Raw genomic sequence first — 13,492 nt, forward strand, 5'->3', positions numbered from 1 at the left:
AATTTATGAAAAACTGAGCATAGCAGGGGGAGAAGCCTCTGATGTTTTACTGTGTTCAGCTTGAGCCCACAATGAATGCTCATTGAGAAGGGTGATCCAGGGAAAGCAGGTCAAAGATCCAATGTAGCTGGATAGGGGCAGGCCATCAGCACTGCAGGGGAGGGGTGGGTGTGGCAGTGACATCACAAGGGCCTTTGGCAGGACCTCAGCCTATTGGACAAAGCTGGTGGGGAGGCGATGACCTCACAGAGAGATCTTGACATCAGCCAGGCAGGACAGGGGCGCAGGACAGGGGCAACCTCGGAGATCCCTGTGGCTTTGCTTCAGCACGTCTCCTTCTCGAGGTCTCTCCTGGAGGACTGAGAGAGCATTCACTTGCACGTACGTGAGCGCAAGGAGGACCCTCTTCGGAGTTTTCTCCTATTCTTTTAGTGGTTTTGCTCGAAAACAGACGTCCCTGTAGAGAAGGTAAGAGCCTCGGAGAGGTTTGGAACCTGTTCAGTCTGATCCATGAGGTGCTGGCTGATTTTTAGGAAAGGAAAACATTAGATTGTGGGGGCAGTATTTTATTTCCGACCTAGGACTTTCTCCCTTAGAATTACTGGGGACATTGGGGTTTCTCCTTTTTGTTTTCCCTTTTCTTCTGTCCCTCCTACCTTTCTCTTCTTGCTTCCTTTGTCCTTTTCCTCTGCTCTCCTCCCACCACCAGGAGCTCTGTGTGTGGAGTGGGGGCCGGGGGGGGGGGGTTGTGGGAGGCCCTCACAGAGAGGTGAGACTGGACTAGTGCTCCGAGAGTGATCCCCTCGGTGGTGACCAGGGCCATTCTTTGGGCTATTTGATGAGAACCCTTAGCCTCCCACCCCTCAAAGTCTCAACCGTGATTGGCTGAGGAGGGGGCTATTGACAGGAAGGAAACTCTGGTCTTTGTTGTTCTCTTTTATGACCAAGCAAATAAGTCACAACCAGTTATATGTGTGACCAATGTGGACGCTGCTCTCCATTCATTGTCTCGGAGCACTTCATGATCCTCTCGAACATTCCAATTCTTCTGAAATAATTGCTGAATAATTACTAGGAACAATTGTTGGTCTGTAGCTCATTTGAGAGCAACTCTGCTACTGACTGGCTGCATCAGCTAAGACAAGTCACTGCTCCTTTCTCAGCCTTCGTTTCTCCTTCTGTCAAGTACAAATAACAATCCTCTCCCACCTACCTCGCCATGGGTGGATGCTGGGGATCCACTGAAGAGTGTCACTCGGAGCAGTGCAGACTAAGGGGTGTCCTATCACACTGAGCCATAGCAGATTATGACCTAATATTCAATCTCATTTGTATTTTATTGTTTTGAAATTGTGAAGAGCAGCAACTACTCAGACTGAAGCATCTCATCTAATTTTCTAGAGCATAGTGTCTCCCCTTTGTGTACGATGAGACAGTTTAATGCACTGTGACGGACAGGAGATGCTCTTGTTTTGCAAACAAATATTTTTGCAAAGAATTTTCCTCCTACTTGTTACGATTTCAAGAAACAAAGTAGTTTCGTCTGAATGGATTTTCTGACAGAAAACGGTTTCCATGCAAATGTTCACACCTTATTTCCTGGGCTTTATCCCTGCCTCCGGGGGGGAGGGGGTGTTGTCTGTTAGAACAGGAGTCAGGACTGTTATCTTCTCTTTCTGGCTCCGTCACCGCTTTGCTGTGTGACACCTTGGGTAGGTCCAATGGGAACAGGGTCAATTCTCTAACTCCAGGCAGCAGGAGCCTGGGTGAGATAAGGGATGTTAAGGCCGTCTGCGAAGGAGAAAGCGATGTTTCCAGGTGCTGAATATCAAGAACTCTAAACTTTGCTAAAATGGCTAGACTCGAGAAACAAGAATTAGTTGGGTCCAAACTTTAACCATTGTCTTTTTTAAAGCCCATTCAGGGATGTGAGTCCCAGAGAGCCATAGAGAGGGGGAGCAACTTGCTCAAAGTCCCACAGATCAAGAAGCATCAATGGAAGCAGGAGTGACCCTCCCTCTCAAAGGCAGGAGGACCAGCCATTAGGGCCTGGTTGCAATTGCCAGCTGTGGGAGGGAGTGAATGGCAGTGGTTAGTGAAGGGGTCCATCCATGGCTCTGAGACTCAGTGTGACCCTGAGCTGGTAGCTGAGGCCCGTTTGCCGTCAGTTGGGTTGGGGTCTGATTGCTACAGCCCAGCGGGGTTGGGAGGCTCCAGGAAGGTGTGTAAAGAGCTGGGATGTCAGGATCCTGGAGGTGCTGACATCTCCGCCCTAGGGCAGTGTTCTGCACCGCCCTGCTGCTGGCTGAGTTTCTCCGTCCCTTGGCAATAAGACAGACTCTTGTTTTCACAGCCAGTCGATCGCCCTCGTGTCATCACCCTGCCTGCTGGCTGGGCAGGGTAACTCCTGAGGTCACCACCCTCTCCAGCCTGCCTTGGGCTTGGAGAGTGAGGAGGAGGGCGAGGGACGTCTGCTGACCCTGAACATCCGCCATCCATCATACCATCACTGAGAGCAAGTGAGTGGCATTCGGGTTCCTCGGTGGCTTCCCCTGTCTGTCTGGGGAGAGGAGAAACAGGGGGAGAGACTATCTCCAAAGGGGGATTTCCTTTGCAAACAGCCCCCAAGACCCCCTCACTCTTAGGCCAGGCAGGGGCTTCTCCAGAGCCGTCTCCAGTGTGTTTGGAAAGGTTCCAGCAATGGGGCTCCCAGCCCTTCCCTTGTGGGACACTGTTCCGCAGGCTGAGAGTCTCTGAGCTGGGCCAGACCCTGTGAGCTGCTGAGCCTGGAAATCAATGGGGAATGAGGAGGGCCCTGGTCTTCCTGTGCCTAGGGTCTCTGTGACTTTGACATGGGGAATGGTTTCGCAGGAGAAGTCCGGGCTCCTGGGTTCTGTTCCTTCTCTAACCTGGATGGGAGAGTGGCCTGGGACGACAGGAGGGGGCTGCTTGTCCAGAGTAACCAATGGTCTTTGGGACTGACCCCATTGCTGGAAAAGGATGAGACTTCCTGGCTATTGCAGCAGCAGGGATTACAAGGGGGAACGTTGGGAGCAGATCATGCAATGAACTCCTGCCCGTGTGTGTAGATGGCACTCCCTGCACTCCTGTGGGGGCAGAGGGGGCGGCTGTGGTTGGACGAGGGAGGAGGAGGGACGGAAAAGGCCCAGGAGTGAAAGGCTGCCTTGAGCCCAGACTCAGCCCTGCTCCCCGCTCGGTTCCAGGATGGCCAGGCTCCTGCGGATGTTCAGGAGGAAGGCTCTGCAGGTGGCCCCAGAGCCTGAGGGAAGCAGCTGCCGTCTTCCCAAGGGGCAGAGCAACCCCTGTGTCCCCGCTGGCGGGGAAGCAGCTCCCGTCCAGGCCAGACGGCGGAAGTGCCCGGCCTTCTGGAAAAGGACCCCGGCTCCCGGCGCAGGCGCCGAGCTGGGAGCGGCCCCGACCAGGCCCCAGTGGAGCTGGCCCAGGCTGCGGTTTGGCAGACAGGACCCAGCCCAGGAGGGGCGCCGGGCAGGGTGGCTCTGGGGCTTGTTCTGTGGGCAGCAGCGGCCCCAGGAGCCCAGCCCTCCTTCCCATCAGGAGGCCTCGCCCTGCCCGGTCTCTGAGGACCTTCCAGCCCCCGCCGGCCAGGAGGTGGAAGGTCCCTGGCCCAGCACCGGCAGCTCAGCCTGGGACAGCGGCAGCACTTGGGCCTCTGGCAGCAGCCAGGCCGACGGGCGCCACTGCTTTGTTCCAGGTGAGGAGCCAGGCTGGGCTCCGGGAGGGCTGAGGACGGGATGTGAACACCCTGGGCCCAGACGCTCTCCCAGGGATCCGGGGGGGGGGGGGGGGGTCCCCAGCCCAGGTGTCTGGCCTGAGCCCCGCGAACCCCACGGACAGCAGCAGCCGTCACACAGCTGCCCCTTCCGCACGGGGACCTGGGGGTGGGGGCGTGAAGAGCTGCTGCCAGTTGGTCCATGCTGCTCCGGGCGGGGGGAACAGGCACCTCCCCTGGAGTCCTGGGCAGGGGAGGGGGGCTCTGCTCTGGGCTTTGGCAGCTGTTGGGGGCTGAAGGCATCCCTGAGAGGGAGGTTTGGGGCCCCATCTGCCCTGGGGGCCTGAGGTGGGAAGGGGGGTCTTGAATCCTGCTCTGCCCACCACGCCCCTGTCCTTCCCTCCCTGCTGCAGGGACCCCCCTGGATTCGGAGCAGGAGGAAGGGGTGGACGTGGCCAAAGATGAAGCTGCTCTCAAGGTCATCCGAGAGCAGCTCCAGTGCAGAGATAAGGTACAAATGTTCCCCACCTGGGCTGGAACCAAGATGGCCCTGTCCCTTCCCAGCATCCCCATCCCCTGCCGAGGGTCTTGTCCCTCCTGATCCACCACCCCTAATGGGGCCCTTTTACATCCATGATGTGGGACCCCCAAGATGGGGGTGTTTGTCCCACAACAGCCAAGGTTGTCTCCCCCGACAGGCACTGTCCCAGTTCCTGATCCTGCTTGCGTAGGAGTGGTGGGGGATTTGGACAATCGGCGGGTCCCCACAATCTCCCATTGAGGCCTGAGCCCTGGAGCTGGTTTGGGTAGGGCAGGAAGGTCCCTCGCTAACAGGTTCTCTCTCGCTATACCCCACTCCTGGTGGGTACAGGATGAGGGGCAGCAGCTCCTGTTCCTTCAGGCCATCTACCCCACATGTCTGGCTGCACGGGAGAGAGGGGAGGACACGCTGGAGCCGCGCTGCTGCAAGGCGGCTGTGGTGAAGAGGATCGTGGTGAGTGAGACATGCCATATGGCAGCTGGCGAGAGGAGAGAGACATGGGATTGGCAAGGGTATGGCCAGGCTAATGGGTGGGGGCTGGGTACTGTTGGAGGGGGCAGCAGAGGGCAGGGATTGCTGTCGCTGAAGACTTGGGAGAAGAGAAGGGAGAAATTCTGAGATTGGTGGGTAGTGGGCAGGGGGGGAATTGTGGGGCTGGAGGGCAGCTGAGAGTGGGGGACAGGGAATCACATGGTCCCAGATCGGTCATCGGGATGGGGCTAAATGGGGGATGTTTTGACAGGGAGGAGGAAAGAAGGGGATTGGGAGTGAGCTGGGCAGGAATCCGGGAAGGGGGACAAGTCGGATGCGCAGGAAGGAATCGGAGGAGCGGGAGGTTGTGGGGGATCCTGCTGGCCACGTGGGGCAGTGGCTGTGTCATCTCACCACTGGGAGGTGTCAGTCGGGCCTGAATCTCACATGCTCCTTTGTCTCCTTCGCGTCTCACAGGAGCTCATCGAGGAGCTTCCCGACGACTCGTCACCCAGCGCCGTCCTCGCCCACTCCCTGGCTGCAGTGGGCAACCTCTGGTACCGAGACAGCCCCACCCCCCCACTCCGCCGGCTCCCCTCACCCCAGTGCTGCTCAGGCCCAAGGCTGGGAGTCACCGTCACTGTCCCTCCCAGGTTACCTCCCAAGAGTGGTGCCTCTGGCAGAGATGGTGGGGTGGGAAGGGTCACTCTCTCCTGGCAGGGCTCTTCTTTTCACTTCCATAACATGACAGGGGCCTTGGGGAGGGGCTCACTCCCGGGCTCAGATACAGGAGGGGCAGCAGGCTCCAGGGAACAGGAGCTATTCCTGTCCTGCCACTGTCTGTCTGACGCCTTGGCCTTGTCATTCCCTAGCTAAGTGCCTCAGTTTCCATTCTCGCCAGCCTGTGCCTCTATCCCTGTGGGTTGGTGTCTGTGTTGGCGACAGTCCCACCCCTGTACTGTACAGTCTAATACCAGCTCCTCTCTCTTGCCAGCACCATGAAACCTGCCCTGGAGCCAGCCCTAGAGACCCACCTCTTGCGAGCTGCCCTTCACTCCGTCTTCACCCTGGACACGGAGAAGGACGCCACCGACATCCAGGTACCTCCTCCTCCTCCATCCTCTTACTTTTCCAGAGTGCTCCTTGGTCCCTGCTCCCTTGATTCGCTAGAGCTCCAGATTTAGGGGTGGGGTAACAGAGTTGGAACAAGCTGCAGGGTTGGATTCTTCCCTCCAGCAGGGAAGATATTACCCCTCCCTGGGGGATTTCTTTCTTTCTTTCTTTCTTTCTTTCTTTCTTTCTTTCTTTCTTTCTTTCTTTCTTTCTTTCTTTCTTTCTTTCTTTCTTTCTTTCTTTCTTTCATAAGCCATGTTTTATCCAGAAGCCCAGCTTCCATCCATAGCAAGTTGGCTGTTTCATACTCTTCTGCCTACAAGATCCTCTGCAGAGACCTGCTAAGCTCATGGATCAAAGGTCCAGGGGTCATCAATTCTTGCGAATTGCCTGCCGTGGGATGTGAAGGAGAGAGGCCAGGAGATGTGTTTGGAGTCTCCCCAGTGCTTCCCAGAGACCCCTCTTCCCATCCTGTGGCACGTGTAGGCCCAGGTTCCCTAACTCTGACCTATGCTTTGCAGGCTCTGCACAAAGTCATCCCAGAGGTCCTGGATGCCATGCTGGGGAACCTGCTGGCAGAGTCCCCAGACACAGACAGGCTCCACTTCATCTTGGAGGTGAGCCCCATTTCACCTGAACTCTTTGGGGGACTGGTAAGGAGAGGCTGGAAGATCCATTTTCTACTGTGTCCTCCTAGCTGGGTCCCCAGTGGGCCGTCCTTGGTTGGGGAGGTCAGTGCAATGCAGTGTCAGGTCCTTCCTTCTTGAGGGACAGAGGAAAGAGCTGGGATTTCAAGCCAGAGCTCTGCCTGGTTCTGCTGAGCACTAAGCACAGGGCTCCTGGCTGTCTTGGGGAGTGAGAGTCTGAAAACCCACCCTTCCCCCACCCCTCCAACACACAAACCCCATGAGATTTGGGAGATGGTTCTCAGAGGAGAGGCACACGCTCCTTCCTAGAGAAACAGGAGGAGCCCAGGGAATCAGCCCTTCCCTCTGATCTGCTCTGAAATTCCTGGGGGGATTGTGTTCTCAGTCACTCCCTCCATCCCCCCAAGGATTTTTGTAGCAGGGAAGGGCCGAGGGTTCAGTCTCCTTTCTGGTGAACTGTTCAGGAATCAGGAGTTCTGGGAGGATGGGACCAGCCCTGACCCCGAACGTTGTCCCAATCGAGAGAGACGCTGACAAGTTGTGACCTGCAGGGTACAAGCTGTTTCCAGGGGGAAAGAATCCCCTTCTAAAGCTCTGCCATCAAGGCCTCAGATATTCCCCCCTGTTCAGAATGTCTCAGGCCCCTGGGGCTGGGGGCGTGGGGGGCTCATTTGCAAAGCAGGTGCACCTGGCCACTGAGTCTGACCTGCCTCCTTTCCCCACAGGATATCAACTTGTGGGTCGTGTCCAGGGTGTCGCAGGAGCGAGCCAGGGCCATCAGGAGCAGCACAACCCTGCTGAGATATACAGTCTCCCTCCCTGAGTTTGACGTATGTGACCTCCGACCCCAGCTTGCTGGCTCCAGGCAGAGGCAGGCTAGCTCCAGCGGGCTGCAGGATTTGCTGCTGCCGGGGCTGTGGCTTAGGAGGGTTCTTCATGGGGAGGCAGAGTCAGAGCAGGGACTGAGCTCGGCTTGAGTCAAGTTCTTCTTGTCCTGGTTCAGTGTTGTCCCTGGGCCTTTAAGGAGCCCATGCTCCACCCCTGCTTGGCATCCCAAAGCAGCTCCGGGCTCCCTTGGCAGCAGAGCAAATGAAGGGTCTATCTCAAGCTCCTCTCCCCCAGCATCTGCTGCAGAGGAGCTAAGGGGAAGGAGCCCTCTGGCCCAGGGGAGCTGACAGGAAAATGCTGATGGAGTCCCCTCTCCTCTCCCTTCCATTAGATCTCAGCTGAGTTCCCTAGGATGGGTCACCATGTGGCCCAGCTGGCTCTATTTGTCAGCGATCCAGACAAGGACATCAGCCGGCAGGCCAGGGAGGGGACTTACCGGCTCTACCAACTGCTGCTCCAACAGAGGGGTAAGGAACCCAGCTGGGACACGGAACCCAATAGGGGACTGAGAGTGACCACAGGTGGATAATGGGACCCCAGACCATTTCTCTCAGACTGACTCCAGCTGGAGGACAAGTCTCTCTCTGCCTCTGTTCTTCTCCACTCCACTGTGGAGCCACCAATGGGATTGGAAGGACACAGAAACTGCAACCAGAATGAGGAGAAAAGTCTCTCTCTCTCTCTCTCTCTCTCTCTCTTCCAGGCCTGACCATACATGACGTGGAAGATCTCTGGTGCTATGACTGGCACCAGGACAGAAGGCTCTTGGGCTACAAGAACACAGCCAGAGTGGGGGAGGTAAGGGCACTGTGCCAGGGCATGACACAGCTCAGGGAGTGTGGCTGGCTGGGTTCCCTGCAGTGGATGCCTCCTGGAGACAGGAAAAGAGCCCACTCCTTATTTCCAGCTCAGAGTTCCTCATCCAGCTACCAGTGGCACAGGCTGGTGCTAAAGGTCCCCCATTGGAACCTCGCTAGTTGCCGTGATTTGAGTGTCTTACATGGCTGCATTGCTCCGTGGCATAAGGAGGATCCCCTGGTGGGTGAGTTTATATAGGATTATGGCTCTGGGTGTCTCTTCTCCTTGTCCCCCTGGCTGATCCCCAAGTGTCTGAGAGGAGAGCCCTGAGTCAGTCAGTCACGATTGCTTGATCAGACCCTTGTTTAATTCCCTGCACCCTGTAGAAGCAGAGAAAGGAGGTGGGCTTTGCCCAATTCCATTGCCGGTCAGGAAGCAGAATGCCCCAACCTGGGAACTGGGTAGGGGACATAGTGAGCTCCAGAGCCAATATGGACCACATGCGCCCCCCTCATGTCTCCAGCCCTGGCCAGGGAATGGCAGAGTATCTGGACCTCAGCCACTGTTCCAAAGAAGCACATTGTCACTGAGACAAGTTGCGGCTTCTTGCTGCACAAGTAGAAAATCAAAGACACCCTCCCACCCCCATCTCACAACTGTGGTGAGAATATCCAAACCTTCGAACACACCGTAACACAATGCCCCCAGCCTGGAGTCAAAGGTGAAATGGGTGATTGCCACAACATCACAGAGGAGGACCTGGAGCGGCTCCTGGATCGACAAGGGCATCAACAGAACGCTGCTCCACAGACGCCCCGTGAGAAAGACTGTGTGAGCTTGTCCCGCCTCCCACAAGCTGAATTGCTGCAGCGGAAGAAAAGTCTCCGAGGAGCGTCTGGGATGGGGACTGGGCCATGAGTCTTCTTGTCCTTGTCAGGCTGCAGGTTGGATTCCCCTTGAAGAAACCAAGGAGATGCAGAGGCCATTCCCAGCAATGAGAGAAATCACTAAGCTGGGGTGAAGAGACCTTTGGTCTGTCAGCTCCAACCCCCTCGCCCCACACAACGCACACACAGACTCCTGTAGCCGCTGAGGTGCAGGAAATCTCTCTGCTGGAAGCAACACAGGGTCCCCTGTCGTCTTGGTGCCCTGCACAGCAGAGTGGGCCTGCTCACACACATTAGAGATCCATTTCCAGCCCATTCTGGCCCCTGCCAGAAATTGCCCTCCCGAAAGAACCACTGGAGGCTTTGGTCCCTCAGCATGTGTGACCTTTTAATAAAGGGGCTTCCCTGAGCCCTGGGACCCTGAAAGCCTCCTGGGGAATGAACTGCCTTGGCCACAGCAGCTCTCTTCCCCGCCCTTTGGGGCACTAGACGGTGATGTCATTTTACAGCCAGGACTTGGAGGCTGGCTCTGGCCAATCTGCTCGAGCCTCATGTCCTCTTGGTTTTAGGTCTTTGGAAAATTCTTCTCCATCGGTCAGAAAAGATCCTTCCTTCAGACAGCAGTGCTGGCTATCCACGACCCCGTGCTACGTGTCAGCCAGGCTGGGCTGGTGCTTGTCTACTCCCTCCTGGGGGAAGCCCAGCAACTGATGGGGGTCACGGTAAGCAGCTGCAATCGACTCAGGAGCTTGGGGTGGGGGCCAGGAACTGACTTCCCATCCTATCGCCATTCGCTGGCCTGGTGGCAAGGAGCCTAGTGGGGACTTCTGGACTTCATGGACTTCTCTTCTTAGGATGTGGTGCTCTGCTATCACTCCTGGAAAGGACAGGAGAGTCCCCTCAGAGCCCTCTGGGAACCTTTCCTGCCCCACAGAGCTGCACCCATTTCCCCATAACCTAGTGTCCATGTCACCTGAGCCACCATCGAGAGTTGCTCCCTTCCCCGGCAGCCTGGGAGGCCAAGGACTGACTGGTGATGGCAACTGAGCAGGAAGGGCTGAGGCACATGGGCGTGGAAAGCTGGTGTTGCTGCTGGTAGGGCTGGACCCGCTCTCAAGAGATTGGGAGGATTCAGTCAGCAGGGGCTGCTGACCTGCCTCGTTCACCAGGGCTGCCATCCTGTGGCTTCAGCTTTTGTCACTGGGGTGACTTGGGGAAAGGTCTCAACCTCTCCCCATCTGACTTTACTGCTGCCAGAATCCCTCCTGCCCCCCGCCACCCTGCTAGAGCCCCCTCTCTGCCCTACCTGGGTGGGGATGGAGGTAGGGGTGGAGGAGAGGGTTCTACGAACTTGAGCGGTGTCCCCAGGTGGGTTGGAGGTGGAACAGCTGTCAGGGGCAGTGATGGGGAGGTGGCAGGAGCTCACCCGACAAGGAGGGGGGTTGGCACTGGAGGTCACTAGAGAGGACAGCAAGCCTCCATCCTGGGTGTCAGAAGGGTGAATCCACCACTCAGACATGAGTAGCTGCAGGGTGGAAATGATGGTGCTAGTTCCAGGTGCCCTTAATCCTCCCTGATTCCTGGGGAGTGTCTCCGTCTCTGACATGTTCTCGTTCCCCTGCAGCACGAGGATGTCACAGCCAAGGTCATGGGCCAGCTTCACATCATCAGGCACTTGCACCAGATGCCCAAGGCGCTGCAAGGGCTGTGGCTCGTCTGATGCTCTTAAAGGTTCCCCTCCCTGTTCAGCAAGTCCCGCTCTCTGCTGCAGGTACTGCTCTGTCTCACTGTAAATGCGGGGCTCGTGGAAGCGGAAATGGAGTTCCCTGTCATTCACAGAAATTCTCTGCCCTCTCTGTGGAGCTGGGTCCTTCCCTCAGCCCCCCAAATTCCTTCATCTGGGGCAGGAGCTCTTTCTCTCCCACCCATACCCCTCCCCTCTTTGCTTGATCTGACCCCCATCCCATTCCCCGTGCTCCCAGGCAGAGATCTTCCTGCCCCATATGGCGCAGAAGGACCTTTGTGTCAGGGCTACAGACTGTCTGCCCAACTGAAGCTCAGGAAGATCCACATTTGCGGAGGTGAGGATGGGACAGAGGCTCAGGGCTAGCTTCATCTCCTGCCCTTTATTCTTCTTTGGGCTCTCAGAGTCTGACATGAAGAGGAGCCTCCTCCCCCCATGTCTTCTAGGCCATGGGGTGTGTGACAGGTTCCCAGATGGCTGCAGTCAGAAGCTGAACCACCTCAGGGAGCAGAGGGGGCAGGTCCCTTGTCCGAGGAAACCAAGCAGTGGTAGTTCTCAAAGAGGCTGAGAGGGAAGACCCCACTCCCTCATGGAGGTAAGAGCCATTGACTTCTTTGGGCATCTGGGTTTCTTGGGGGAGAAATGGGATACCTGCTGCATAGCCTGGCTGGGAGCTTCCCCCATCCCTGGGACAGAGACATCTCCATCAATGTGCCATCCTTGTTTTTTTCCTAGCAAGAGACTCCCCAGAGAACTCCTCAAACCTGTTCTCCTGGGAGCGTTTCTGGGAGGAGGCTCCCATCCCTCAGTCTCCAACTCCATCATGCAGTCTCTTTCACCTAACTTCTCCGCTCTCCAGCTCCACTTCCCGCAGCAGGACAAACGGACCTTCAGCTCCTAGAGAACAGACTCTGACCTCCTTCTGATCAGCAATGGGGTTTCATGATCCCCGCAGCAAACCTGTCAGCCGGGCTGGACCAGATTTGAAGAAGGAGGGTATCTAACAGGGTGGCTTGCCCTATGGCTGCCTAGCCTGGGGCGAGGCCAAATTGATGACCAAGTGAGCCCCACCTGAGAGGAAACAAGGGAAAACAGCAGCAAAAGTCCAGAAGCAGAGCGAGCTGTTCAGTCGACGGCCTTGGGTCAAAACCTGGAGTCCAGGGTAGGACTGGGTTTTCTCACCGTCCCTAAGGAAGGGGACACAGAAGACCATAGAAACCCAAGAAGGGCAGGCTGAGCCGAAATCAGGCGGAGGAAGAACTCCCCACGAGGGTGGAAGGCCTTGTTTCTGTTCAAGACATTTTTGGACTTTGTTTGGAAGGAGCACGACCCAGGAAGGAGTGGAGTAAAGGCCAGTCACTTGGTTGGAGGGCTGAGTTCTCAGCCAGCAAACTGCAAGAGTATCAGCGGGGTTGCTAGCCCAGCTAGAAAGCGGTGACACGAGGCCTGGCCAGCATCTAGCGGTGAGTGAACTCTGGTACGCACCTGCTTCCATTCTGGAAACAGCCTGGTATTGGAGAATGGATGGGGAGAGCAGGGAGGTGGGAGGGGTTCCTGATGCTGGGGTGGGGAGGAAGCTGTGGGGCTGGGAGGGGAAGGACATGGCCCAGCTTGTGGGAGGGATCCTGCTGGCTGTGTCTGGAGCCCTGTGTAGCCTCTTCTGTGGGAAGTTCTCGTGGATCAGTGGGGCCTGAATCTCTCCTGCTCCTTTGGTCTCTTTGGGCTTCACAGGAGATGTCTGGTGAACTGCCCTTGGACTCTGGGCCCTGCACCGCTCAGAAATTATTCGCTACCTTCAGAGAGACAGGGCACAGCTCAGCCTGTTGGGTAGGCTGGAGACTCACACTTCACTCGAACACACAACGCTGAGGTGCTTTGGGAAGCACAGTAACAAGAGATTTAAGTGAAACTAAGCAAGAGAAAGAGACAAATTTCACACAGACAAAGAAAACAAAACACACTTTGTCGTGATGTAAACTGAACCTTAACAAGTCACAATCTTTGCCTTAGCAGTTTCCAGACTAACATCTCAGCTTTCCTAACAGACTTTCTTTGAAGTCCCTGTAGGGTGCAAAACCTCTCTGTCGAATCCACGGATTTGATTGCTTCGTCTTCTGGTTTCAGACCCTCTGTTCTCCTTCTGGGCTGCCTGGACCCTGACTGTAACATCTCTCTGGCCCAGCCTCTTACACAGATGTGTGCTGCAGCCAGCCCAGCGCAGGGAGCAGTGGGGACAGATGATCTCATCCTGTCAGACCAAGAAACATGGGTCCCAGTGAGGCTTAGATGGAAGATCCCAGGCATGTCCTGGAAGTAAGAACCGTCCACTCTTCTGGGCACTCGGGGCTGTTGCAAGAAAGAGGGGACTCCTGTTCCATAGCCTATTTGTCATCCTGACTCTGGTTTTTTCTTCTCAGAGGATGCGTCCGGGACCCTGGAGACTGTTTCGTGCAGGAGGTTTGAGCGGGGAGAGATCACTCACTGTCATGACCCATGGGTCATTAACCCGGGTGTGCAGGGTTCCTGGGAGCAGCCACCCTCCAGGACGCCACCTGGAAATCTACGAAAAACTGCTTAGCTAGGACTGACGAAGTCCAGACCCAGTTAGAGGCTCCTATTGGCAGAGTCCCAGAGCAGCTAATCGGCCCCCAG

The 13,492-nt window shown here is 56.4% G+C and overlaps 1 long non-coding RNA gene across 1 annotated transcript; it reads left to right on the forward strand.

Moving 5' to 3' along the window:
- Nucleotides 1–4,679: 4,679 nt before the first annotated feature.
- On the forward strand, nt 4,680–5,810 carry LOC140904859 (uncharacterized). The gene is made up of 3 exons (XR_012156662.1): nt 4,680–4,745; nt 5,241–5,320; nt 5,758–5,810. It is a non-coding gene; the product is annotated as an uncharacterized lncRNA (long non-coding RNA).
- Nucleotides 5,811–13,492: the final 7,682 nt, after the last annotated feature.

The sequence above is a fragment of the Lepidochelys kempii genome, unplaced genomic scaffold (genome assembly GCF_965140265.1).
Source record: "Lepidochelys kempii isolate rLepKem1 unplaced genomic scaffold, rLepKem1.hap2 scaffold_95, whole genome shotgun sequence".
NCBI lineage: Eukaryota > Metazoa > Chordata > Testudines > Cheloniidae > Lepidochelys > Lepidochelys kempii.